We start from the raw sequence: 11,337 nt of genomic DNA on the forward strand, positions 1-11,337 counted from the left end.
CCCTCATCTACCCAGCCAGTCATTCCATCTGAGAAGGCTATCAGATTGGTTAAGCAGGATTTCCCCTTGGTGAATCCATGCTGGCTACTCCTGATCACCTTCTTTTCCTCCATATGCATGGAGATGACATCCAGAATGAACTGTTCCATCACCTTTCCAGGGATGGAGGTGAGGCTCACCAGGCTATAGTTTSCTGGGTCCTCCTTCTTGCCCTTTTTGAAGAATGGAGTGACATTGGCTTTCTCCCAGTCCTCAGGCACCTCTCCAGTTCTCCAGGACCTTTCAAAGATGATGGAGGGCGGCCAGGCAACAACATCCACCAGCTCCCCCAGTACCCGTGGGTGCATCCCATCTGGGCCCATGGATTTGTGGATGTCTAGTCTGCCCAGAAGATCTCTAACCCTATCCTCCTCAACCAAAGGAAAGTCTTCCCTTCTCTGGACTTTCTCCCTCACGTCCAGGCTCCGGGATTCATGGGGGCTSCCCTTAGCAGTGAAGGCTGAAGCACAGAAGGTGTTCAGTAATTCTGCCTTCTCTGTATCCCTTGTCACCAGGGCCCCCACCCCATTCAGTAGTGGGTCCATGTTTTCCCCAGTCCTCCTCTTGCTRCTGATGTATTTGAAGAAGCCCTTCCTGTTGTCCTTGACATCSCTTGCCAGACTCAATTCCAGCTGGGCCTTAGCCTTCCTYGCCGCATCTCTACATACTCTGACTGCATTCCTGTAATCCTCCCAAGTGGCCTGTCCCCTCTTCCACATTCTGTGTACTTTCTTCTTCTGTCTGAATTTGGCCAGGAGCTCTTTGCTCACCCATGCAGGTCTCTTGCCTCCTTTACTGGACCTCTTACTCATGGGGATGCACTATTCTTGAGCTTGAAGGTAACCCCAGGGCTTTGTGGGCAAGCTTATATGTGAGGGAAAGYTTCATAAAGTTATTTCCACTCAGGTAATTATTAGAAGACAATAATRTCTCTCCACTGGAGAATGCCAACACTTCTGGAATGACATCAGTAGAATACTTCACATTTTACATAGATTTTTATTGTAGTGTAAAAAGAACAGGTGCTGATGAACAATTTACACACTTCTAACCCGTAAAACATATTTAATGTTTGTCTACATGTCCATTGTGCTGAAAAGTCTTCATTTTCTCTTGGAGTTAGTCAGGAAGATCTGATATCTGCTGACTCATAAGAGCTAAAACTTCAAATCACAGTTGTGTATTTTGTCTGTCAGGTAAATAGAACATGCACTGGAAGAATGTACAGCTGTAATCTAGACCTGGCAACGTTCACTAGGACAGGCAGAAGTAGTGGATGCGCTTGCAAGAGTAAAGWTTACATGTGTGAGTAAAGTTTGCAAAATGCCAGACTACCAATTTTTCAGTGTACAAATGCATATTTTACAGTAAGTTGCTGCACTTGATTTCAAACTCATAAGGCCAAAGATTTTTTATATTCTAGCTATTCCTTGAGATTAAATCCTAGTAGATCTGATTACACTAGACCCTGCTGAAAATACTTACTGGAAATTATAGTCTTTATCCAAGTTACTTTAGGGAAAAAAGCACATCCAGCTCATGTGTTTTTTTGTACATTTATCAGGTTCTCAGAATAAATTACCTTCTATTTGAGCAGTAATTCCTGAAGAAACAAAGGTTATTAAAATACATTGAGTAATTTGTTTGCTCCATTTCGTAAGTCCATGTGGAAAGCAGTTACCTTTCAGGCAAAACAACCTTTGGCTTTTTAAATCATTACAAATTAAAACATAGAAGATATTTTCAGCAATTACATTGGTTTCAAATTATAGATTACGTTGCAATTTACTTTATAAATTGAGTGTAGGGAAGTGTGGTTGTAGCTGTGATGATGTCTGCAGCTGATTCGCAGTATCTCCCTTACCCAGTCCATGAAATGGCATTTGAGCAAGCTTCTGGCATGTTTTTGACATGCACATATGGAAAGACTGGAAAGCATTAAACAGGTTTGAATTTCTAACAAACGTCATGTGAAAGCACTCACAGTAAAAGCTTTTATGTCTTTGTCAATTATTTAATCTCTGCCAGTTCAGATGTAGGTCTTTTCTGGTACAACTTTAATCCACACTGACATGTGCTGCAGTGAAATGTCTTGTTTCCTTCTGGAACGTATGTTAGAGGTTCAGGACTATAGCAATAAATGGGGAGTATTGTATTAGTGATGGTGAGTACTGTGATGACCTTGCTGAAGTGTCTGGTGCTACATGATGTGTTTCTTGGTGTCCTAGGGTTTGTGGTAAGTGAGCACTAAGGAACTAAGTCTCTTAGCTCTTGCMACAGAGTAGGTGGAGGCAACTTTGCTGCTGTTGTCACTGAGTTCCAGTCTGTGTAGGAGTGCAGCTTCTGAGTTGGTGCGGGGGGTGAAGTGTTGGAGTGCAGCCCTCACTTTGTGATTCTGCACATCGCAGAATCAAGCTATGTAAAAGCATGGTGAATGGCCAGGGAAGTGCACAGTCTGTTTTATGCGTGACCTACTTACCACAAGTCATGCATACAAAATACGCCCTGGAACCCAACTTCAGCTGTTCGGAGAGATGTGGCAGTGATGCTATTGTTAGCTGAGCAGAGGCTGTGTTGCAGTTGCAGTATGATGTTGGATTTGCCCTTTTGGAGTAAATTTGAGGGAAATTCTCCCTGAGAAGGCATGAACTGAAACCCATCTTACCACACTGTGGTGCTGGGAGTACAAGGTATTTTCTTTAAGTAGGAATTATGTTAGATGCACATACATAGATAAAATTTGGTTGACGTTAGTGCAGTTGTGCATTTACATGAGATTTCAAGGAATCTGAATCAAGCCCAAGCAGATGAGCTCATCTGAGCTGCTCACTCTGAGCAGTACTTATGTAATTTTCAGCTGCCTTCTTTATCCCCTACTGGACCAAGAAATCAGTTAGTCCTCAAGTGGTTATAGACACAYTGGCGACTTATGTTTCCCTCAAAATATGCTGGTTGAGGTGAAGGGGTTAGCATGTTTATGCTTTAAAGGATCTGAGAGCTGGATGATTTACTCAACAGATCAGTAGCAGATATGGGGTCTAGAAATGAAACTCCATCAGGCATCCCATTTTTCAGTTCACATCAATGTAGGAYGTGGTCTGATGCATGGAACTCTTTATTCTGAAATTAGAAAATATCTTTTATTAGTCTACATGCCAGCAGTACAAGTGTTTTCTCAGAAAATTGTGTAATATCCTATCGCAATCCAGGGTGCTCACTGTATTATCTTGTCTTACTAACTTAGCTCTCTAGATTTTGTACTGCATCCATTACCTGAATTTCTAAGGTTGTTTGTGAGATTTAACTGACATAAGTACTATGTCAGGTGAATCCTTTCACTGAGTGTTTCCTGATTTAATTTCTTTCTAGCCTGTAGAAAAAAACATATAAAGATTTCCCCTGGGAAATAGTTCTATTGTGTAATTCAGTGTTTTCTAGCCAAAATATCAAAGTAGTAGCAGGTAATTCTGCAAAAGCACAGCGGTTGTGAAACTTGTCTTTGAGCACCCTTTTTGAGGAGCCACAGAAATAATCTTGCTGACTTTATGGGTGGGTGGCTGGGGGCCCTTGAACACTGTTTTTATTTATCTGGCCTCCACTAAAAATGGAGAGGACAAATGTGAATTAGAGACACTGCAGCTGGGTTAATAACTTGCTTCACATCTGGGCTGGATGCTTCAGAGTTTGGCAAAGATAAATTGAAGATCCACCATCTATTTTTATGTGTTGGCCTGGCCATTCCACAGTTTATGCTCTGTGTCAAAGATTTGGCTCTGGCTACAGCTCATGTAACTACAGATTGTTGATGGACAAAACTTGTCAGTCATCAGACAAAGTAGATTTAATAGATTTAATTTTGAATTTGTTTTTAATTCAGATTTTTGCTTTAATTTTAGAATAAAAATCAAAAAACTTTTTGAATTTGGATTGATCAGAGTGTGAAAGATGCTTTTTGTTTAAACCATTTGAAGCTATATTTAAAATAGAAGTAATTATATGTCAAGTTCTTCTGAAATGTATTTGATTATTCACAGTACCAAATTTCATGCCAGGTCCTAGGGAAATCTGAGTGTTCCCAACTCTTTCTCAGATCACCACTAAGCTGTGGGGCAGCCGTGTGAGATCGCTGGAGCTCAGATCACAGCCTGGCTTTGGGAGCAGAAAAAGAGAAAGAACTATTGAAAGCCTTAGGACAGGTTAGACTGTTGCTATACTYGCTGTTTCCTCCCTTGCCCTGTGATTGTAGTTACTTGGTGAAAGAGCACAGCATCTYCTTTGCAGCAGTGATGCAAAGGAGTTGCTAACAAGCTCTTTTCCTGCCTCCTGGCTACACTATTTTGCCATTGCAGGGATGGAAGCTCTCTAGTGACAGTGGAAATTCCTCAGTTCCCTTTTCTGGGCTTTAGATCTGCTCCAGAGGAGTGTCCTCAAGACAGCATTGTGACTCCAGTTTACTGTGGAACAAAGATAGGCATTTGGGTGTAATACAAACACAACACGCACTTTACAGGACCTGGTGGTTTCTCTTGTGGTTAACTTCTGTTTTGAATGATAGAAGTCCAGGAAGCAGCTGTGTGTGGGTTGTGGTGGGAAAGGGCAAAGGAGGAAGACTGGCATAGGGACATTCGTGACCTGTGAGCCCTTTGCTGTCTGCAGTGTGGTTACACACATTAGTATGACAGCTCTACGTGGCTCTCAGATTAAAATCTACCACTTCACCACAAATCAGGGAACATCTACTGCCACAGAAGGAAAAGTTGGTATCTGGCCTCACCTCATCAGCTATGAGGATTCATTCATCTCAGCCCAGTTAACAGGTTTGCTAAGGCAGAATAAAATGCAGTGTCTTTTCCCTCTGCTGGTAATAGTAGTTAGTATCTACAAGGAGCCTATCATCTCTGGAATTAGATATATTTGGAGAGTCATTTTTCTTTCAGATCAAAGCTGCACTCATACATACTAGATTTCTTTTTTTTCCTTAGGCGTGCAGTGATCCTTCTCTTGAGGTTGTATCTTGGGCAGCAGGGCTTCAGTTATTTCTCATCACCCTCTCTGCAGCATGTGTTGTAAGGAATTGCCCTACAGGCAGACAGAGCATAGAGTGCACAGTGCAAACGAAATGAGTATCGTTGTGCTCTGGTGTTTAGTAGGCTGTATTTCATGATGAGGAATAGTGTGGCACAGATACTTCACCTCTCTTTGGATCTGGTTTGCTATATGCACTTGAAATTGTTAAACTAAGACCTAGAATAAGCAGAGGGTATTTGCRGATAACCCAAAGCAGCTTTTGTTTTTAGTGTACTTGTGCATCAGTGAGGACTTCTAGAATAACATATGRGTGTCAACTTAGAGATACTCAGCTAGAACTTGACTTGTAGCTCAATTCATGCTGTCGTATGAGCTATACCATTTGATATTTGAGTCTTTCTGTGCAAAAATAAACTGGAAGCAAATGCAGCGGCAGGTACGGAAAGCGGAGGCTGAGTACAGTAAGTCTGGTACAGTTCTGTGCCCATTAGAATGGGAATTCTGGATCTTGAAGTTTTTGATGTAGTGGAAGTACATTTGCTTTACAGTRAGGGCAAAAGACCAGGAACAGTGCTGTTTAGTGCTGGCACTACCCTAAAAAGCCCGGCTGTTGACAGTGTCACCAGTATCTAATGCAGCGAGAAGGACAAAGACAGGAAGGAGAAGCATTGACCTCACAAGTTTGGTTTTGTGGGAACAGCTGACAAACAACAATGAGAATTTGGCTGTTGACTATTAGGAACTGTGAAGTTAACCAGTATGGAATTGCTGTAAGTGCTATTAAATAGATGGTCAAACCAGAATTGCCTACGTAGGTTGAATGAGGATTCTGACTGAGAAATATGGAGCTGCTGAAAAAATGGGTGGGAAAACTGCTGTGGTGGAAGCTGAATAACAAACTACCCATACCACTAATAGTGCTGCAATGCTATCTTCGAAAGGGGCTTTAGTAATTCACTTTAAAGATGTGGTGCAGGTAGGAACCTGCTACAGACAATTTATTTACTGGAGACAAATTGTCATGATTCAGGTATACAGTATAGTAGCGCTTCAGCAAAAGAAAATAGAGAATTAATACTATGTGAAGTTCTGGCAGATCTTAGGTGGTTTAGTGCTTGTGAATCTGCAGAAGAAATGTATTCCTGTCTGCTGAATTTTTCTGACAAGCAGCAGGTGCTAATCATGACTGGAAAAAAATATCAACTGGTAGATGTGTCGTAGAAAAACCTACAGGGTTGAACTGAGAACTTYGTCAGTGAGTAACTAGTGATAGAAAGTTCTGCATAATTTGGTAAGGGCAGGCAGAACAGGTCAGTACTTCAAGGGCAAGTGTTCTCCAAGCCAGGCATACAGACCTGCGCTACACTGTCCCCATGCAAAGGTGGCCCCAGCTCCTCGGGAAGCTCTTGGCTTGCACCCCAGAGGAGACCTAGCACAGAGAGGAGAACATGGCTGATAAAGTTCTAAATGTGTCTTCAACTATCCCCAGGGGATCCACCCATGGTCTTGATTCGGAAAAAAGATGATATCATATTTTAGATGGACTACAGAAAATTAAATGAAGTCACCTTAAAGCATCTGTGTTGGGCACTGCAGACTGATAAACTTGGGTGCTGTGATGAAATCAATCTTATTTTTCACAGTTAGATGTGAGTATTGATTACAAGAAGTGATTCCAAACATGAGGGAAGAGAAATCTCTGCACTTATAGCAGAAACAGGGCTTGAGGTCATTCCGAGCATGGTGTTYGGTTTGTTTGCCATCATGAGCCTGGCGGCTTCTGGTCTGTTTATGGTTAYATTCTCTTGGTGGTCTTGCAAGTGCTAGAGGTCTTTGCAAAGGACTCGAACTGCTTACAGTTGGAGTGTGCCTAGCTGCAGACTGCCAATGTGAAACTGAACTCCAAGGCACCCAGGTGCTTTTTTCTGACGTGAGAACTGAACTCACTTCAGCAGCACTATCATAAACCAGGGCATTTTTTTGAGCACTCCCCCCAAAAAAGGAAGCAAAACTGGCCAGTTCCCTCGGCCTGTGAAGAGACCCAGTTTTGTATTCTGCTTCTTTCTGCAGGATGTTTGTGGCGATGATGCCAATAGTGCAGTGCTATCATGGAGAGCAGGTGAGCGTGGAAGGGCAGCTGTCACCAGACTAGCGAATGGGACTCAGCACTTTAGGAGATGAAACCCCACTATTCAAAGCTGATCTACCCTTACTTCCAAAGAGGACTCCTGACTGACTAGAGCAGTTGGATGAAACTGTTGGTGGGTGGTTTGTCTGTGGGCAAAGTAGAGCTGCTAATTGACTCTTCTAACTTGAAATGTGAAGGCCTCAGAGTGCTAATGCAGGCTCTTGACGTGGGCATGGGTGTGGGGTTTGGGCAGCCCCTTATCTCCCCAGCCATTAYGTTCCAGCTTGTGGCAGCGACTGCATGTTAGTGATGATGGCTGCAGAGGGAAGGTCTTGCACCCAGTGTCCTCCCTCCCTGRTGTGCTGAGGAGCCATTGCAGCAGAAGGGACGTGGGAAGGTATAGAGTTTCTCATCTCTTGTTTATCATTGTCTAAAAACTCAAAAACCCCTCAAATATATCACCACTTTCTATSACAGCTGAGAGTCCTGACAGTGGCTTATCTCACTGCACAGCAAAAAATGTTCAGTTATACYGTACAGCATGTAAACTAACTAAATTGTGGGTGCGGGCTACCAGTTTGGCTTGGCCAGAGTAGGGGGACCACATGGTGACCTGGTGGATAAGGCTGGATGTGGCTTTTTGTCCCAGGTCTCTTTCAGGGAAAGCCTTGTGTTTGCCCATGCTTTCCTTGCAATGTTGATAAACTGGCTAATTCAGACTGGACAGCATGAAACAGCATTGAGCAGTTTGGGTCTGTTATATATGGGGTGTATTTGCCTTCCTGTTTTTTTTCTTTTTTTCTATTATTTTGTGTTTTCTGGGTGCATTGGGGAGTTGAGTAATAGGCAACACTTTATCTTTTCACCACTATTCTTCCCATCAAGAGCTTTGCTTCTCACTGTGGTCTTTCCTGCTTGGGAGGGACGAACGGAAGCAGCTGATGACTGTGTCTCTCCATGAGGGCTGCAGGACTGCATGGAGAAGTGCAGGAAGGAGTGGCCAAAGAAACTTGGCTTCCACTCTTGAATGTCTGTTCTTTAGGCAAAATTCTTGGTGAAGCAGATGAAAGTTTTGCTAAATAATAGTTACGGAGTGGGTCCAGACCTGTGTCACATATACCTCCAGGAAAGTCTGAGGCTGATATCTGGGAAAATCTCTATGTCCACATTTTGTTCAGCAGTTTCATTGATGGGCCACCAGAGAAATGATGGGCAGGCTAACTGGAAATGTCTGCCCTGTCTATAGGTCATTAGCTCAGTCAATCCAAGTGAAACTCTACAATTCCCTTTTTCATAAAGCGGTGTATATTTCASTTTTCTTTTGAAGGCATGTTTCTTCCCCAGTTTTGTTCTTAGGAAGCCAAGYGTTAGGTAGATACAGTGATGCCTAGAGCAGTGGCCAGCCTCTGCAGTCAGTCCTTCCAGCCCTAAATGCATGGGGCTTTAACAACAGTCCCAGAGGCTGGGGAAAACTCCCATCTGTGGAGATTGCTGACTGGACCTGGCATTCTGGTTTGGCAGTTGGGCCTCGCAGAATCAGAGTCACAGAATGGGTAAGGTTGGAAGGGACCTCTGGAGATCATCTAGTCCAACCCCCTGCTCAGCAGGGTCACCTAGAGCAGGTTGGACAGGGTTGTATCCAGGCGGGCCTTGAAGATCTCCAGAGAAGGAGACTTGACAGCCTCTCTGGGCAGCCTGTTCCGGTGCTCCGTCACTCTCACAGGGAAGAAATTCCCCCTCACGGTCAGGCAGAGCTTCCTGTGCTTCAATTTCTGCCCATTGCCTCTTGTCCTGTCACATGGGACAACTGAAAAGAGTTTGTCCCCATCCCCTTGACACCCTCCCTTAAGGTACTTCTACACATTGATCAGATCCCCCCTCAGTCTGCTCTTCCCCAGGCTGAAGCGGCCCAGCTCTCGCAGCCGTTCCTCGTAGGGCAGGTGCTCCAGCCCTCTGATCATCCTCGTAGCCCTATGCTGGACTCTCCCCAGTAGCTCCAKGTCTCTCTTGTCCCAGAACTGGACACAGTACTCGAGAKGAGGCCTCRGCATGGCTGAGTAGAGGGGCAGGATCACCTYCCTCGACCYGCTGGCAACACTCCTCCTAATGCACCYCAGGAGACCATTGGCCWTCYTGGCCASAAGGGCACATTGCTGGYTCRTGGTCAACTTGTCATCCACCAGCACTCCCAGGTCCTTCTCTGCAGAGCTGCTYTCCAGCAGGTCAGTCCCCAGCTTGTCCTGGTGCCTGGGGTTATTTCTCCCTACGTGCAGGACTCTGCACTTGCCCTTGTTGAACCTCAGGAGGTTCCTCTCTGCCCAGCTCTCCAGCCTGTCCAGGTCTCTCTGAATGGCAGCACAGCCCTCAGGTRTGTCATCAGCCATAAAACCTATGAACCAGAATAGACTGTGCTGAATCAAAGCTTCTTACATGTGTTGCTGCAGAAAGCTGCTTTAGCATAGGTGTGTTCAGCCACTCTGGTCCTTGGGCTGGGACTACTTAAGRGTAAATGCTGGTGGCTCTGAGCAGCTCCTAGCCTGGCGTAAGGCTGGGTAAGAGCATGGCCTGCAGAGCAGGGCTGCCTTGCACRTCTTGTGCCCAGGTGACTTCACTGAGTACCCATGAAACGAGACTGTCTAGGTGTAAAACCTCTTGAACTAGGCACCTGGGAATGGGAAGGAAAAAAAAAAAAGCTCGAAACCTGTCTGCAGCAGGTCTCAGTGGCAGGTGGTCTCCAGGCAGAATTTGGGCTGCAATACAAGCTTTTGGGTCTCCCCCCTGCCTGGGGTCCTCACTGGTGCCGAAGGCCAAGTCAGCTCTGGCCACTGTGTGTGTCGTGCACAGGTTCCACTTTGCTTTACAGTAACGAGGAAGAGAAACCGCCCAGCGTGCTGCGGGCGCGTGCGTGGGCTTCGCTYGGAAACTGGCTGCAGGCCGTACGCGTCCCCCGGACGGCTTTTCCTTGGGGATGCCCTCTGCACGAGCCCACATGAATGCCCAGTTGGGACTGAACTTCGGCATAGGGGTATGGAGCACGGCGGACTTTCTTAATGCTCAGGATTGGTCAAGGAAAATTTTTAAAAAAGGTAAAACTGTTTCTTGGTAACCTCTACCCTCTTCTGCAGCTGTGTGAAGAATAAGAGTGCGAATCTGCCCGAAAGCCCCACGCTGGAAGTCAGCAAATTGCTACAGCTTGGCCTGTGCGCTCTTTAAGGCAAGTCGTAGAAAGCACGTGGTTATATCCCCGCTGACCCCAACCCTGCTCTGCATTTGCCGCCTCACATGACTTCTCYTAAGTAAGTTCCCTAGCCCTGTTCAGTTTAAGACTAAACAGAGAAAACTAGAAGAATATCTGTTCTGCTGTGCTTTTACATGCTTCGTGGTTCGTGTTACTGCCTCCGTGCCCAGACAGGTCGACAGCTACGCCAAGACACAGAAAGTGCCAGTCCTGCTCAGCATGCGCATAGTCATGGTGCTGCATCCAGGCTTCAAGAAGAGACGAGGGGGAGCCACGCCGCAGTATTTCTTTGGCAGGGAGCGTCTGGCTTATTACCACGTATTCATTCTGAAGGTGGCTAGCTCCTGCAGCTGTCCCAGACAAGATTCYTCAGGTTTTACTGAAGGTAAAATTCCATGCCTTTCAAACACAGGTGCGTTTTAGCCCAACAGACGGAGCTTAAAAGCAGCAGCTGAAGTGGTGTGAGATCACGYGGAGGAAGGCACAGGACACGCGGCAGCAGTCTCCCTGAGCCGCAGGCCTTTGAGGCGGTGCGCTGAGAGGGAGCGAGCGGCGAGGCCTGGCCCAGCGCGCCGGCGGGACCTGCTCGGCGGAGTCGCCGGGTTGCTCCGGGCGTCGCTGGGGCGTCGCTGCTGAGGCACTGAGCGCGTTACAGCTGCTTTGCAGAACAGCGCGGTGGATCGCGGGGGTTTTGCAGGAGCCACTCTTCAAAACTGAAACAGGTAAACTCAGTTTTTGTTCTTGTTTTCTTAAATGTCCATGATGAGCAACAGTATTTATCTGGCCTTACTTACTACTACTTACTTACCTCCTATTTATTTACTGTGTTTTTTTATTAGCCACTGACTTAAGTCAGCCAGTGCATGGCAATGTTTTCTATATAACGGGCCAACTCCCCCCCCCC

The sequence above is a fragment of the Rhea americana genome, unplaced genomic scaffold (genome assembly GCF_003343005.1).
Source record: "Rhea americana isolate MKP2758 unplaced genomic scaffold, rheAme1 scaffold_202, whole genome shotgun sequence".
In the NCBI taxonomy this organism is placed as follows: Eukaryota; Metazoa; Chordata; class Aves; order Rheiformes; family Rheidae; genus Rhea; species Rhea americana.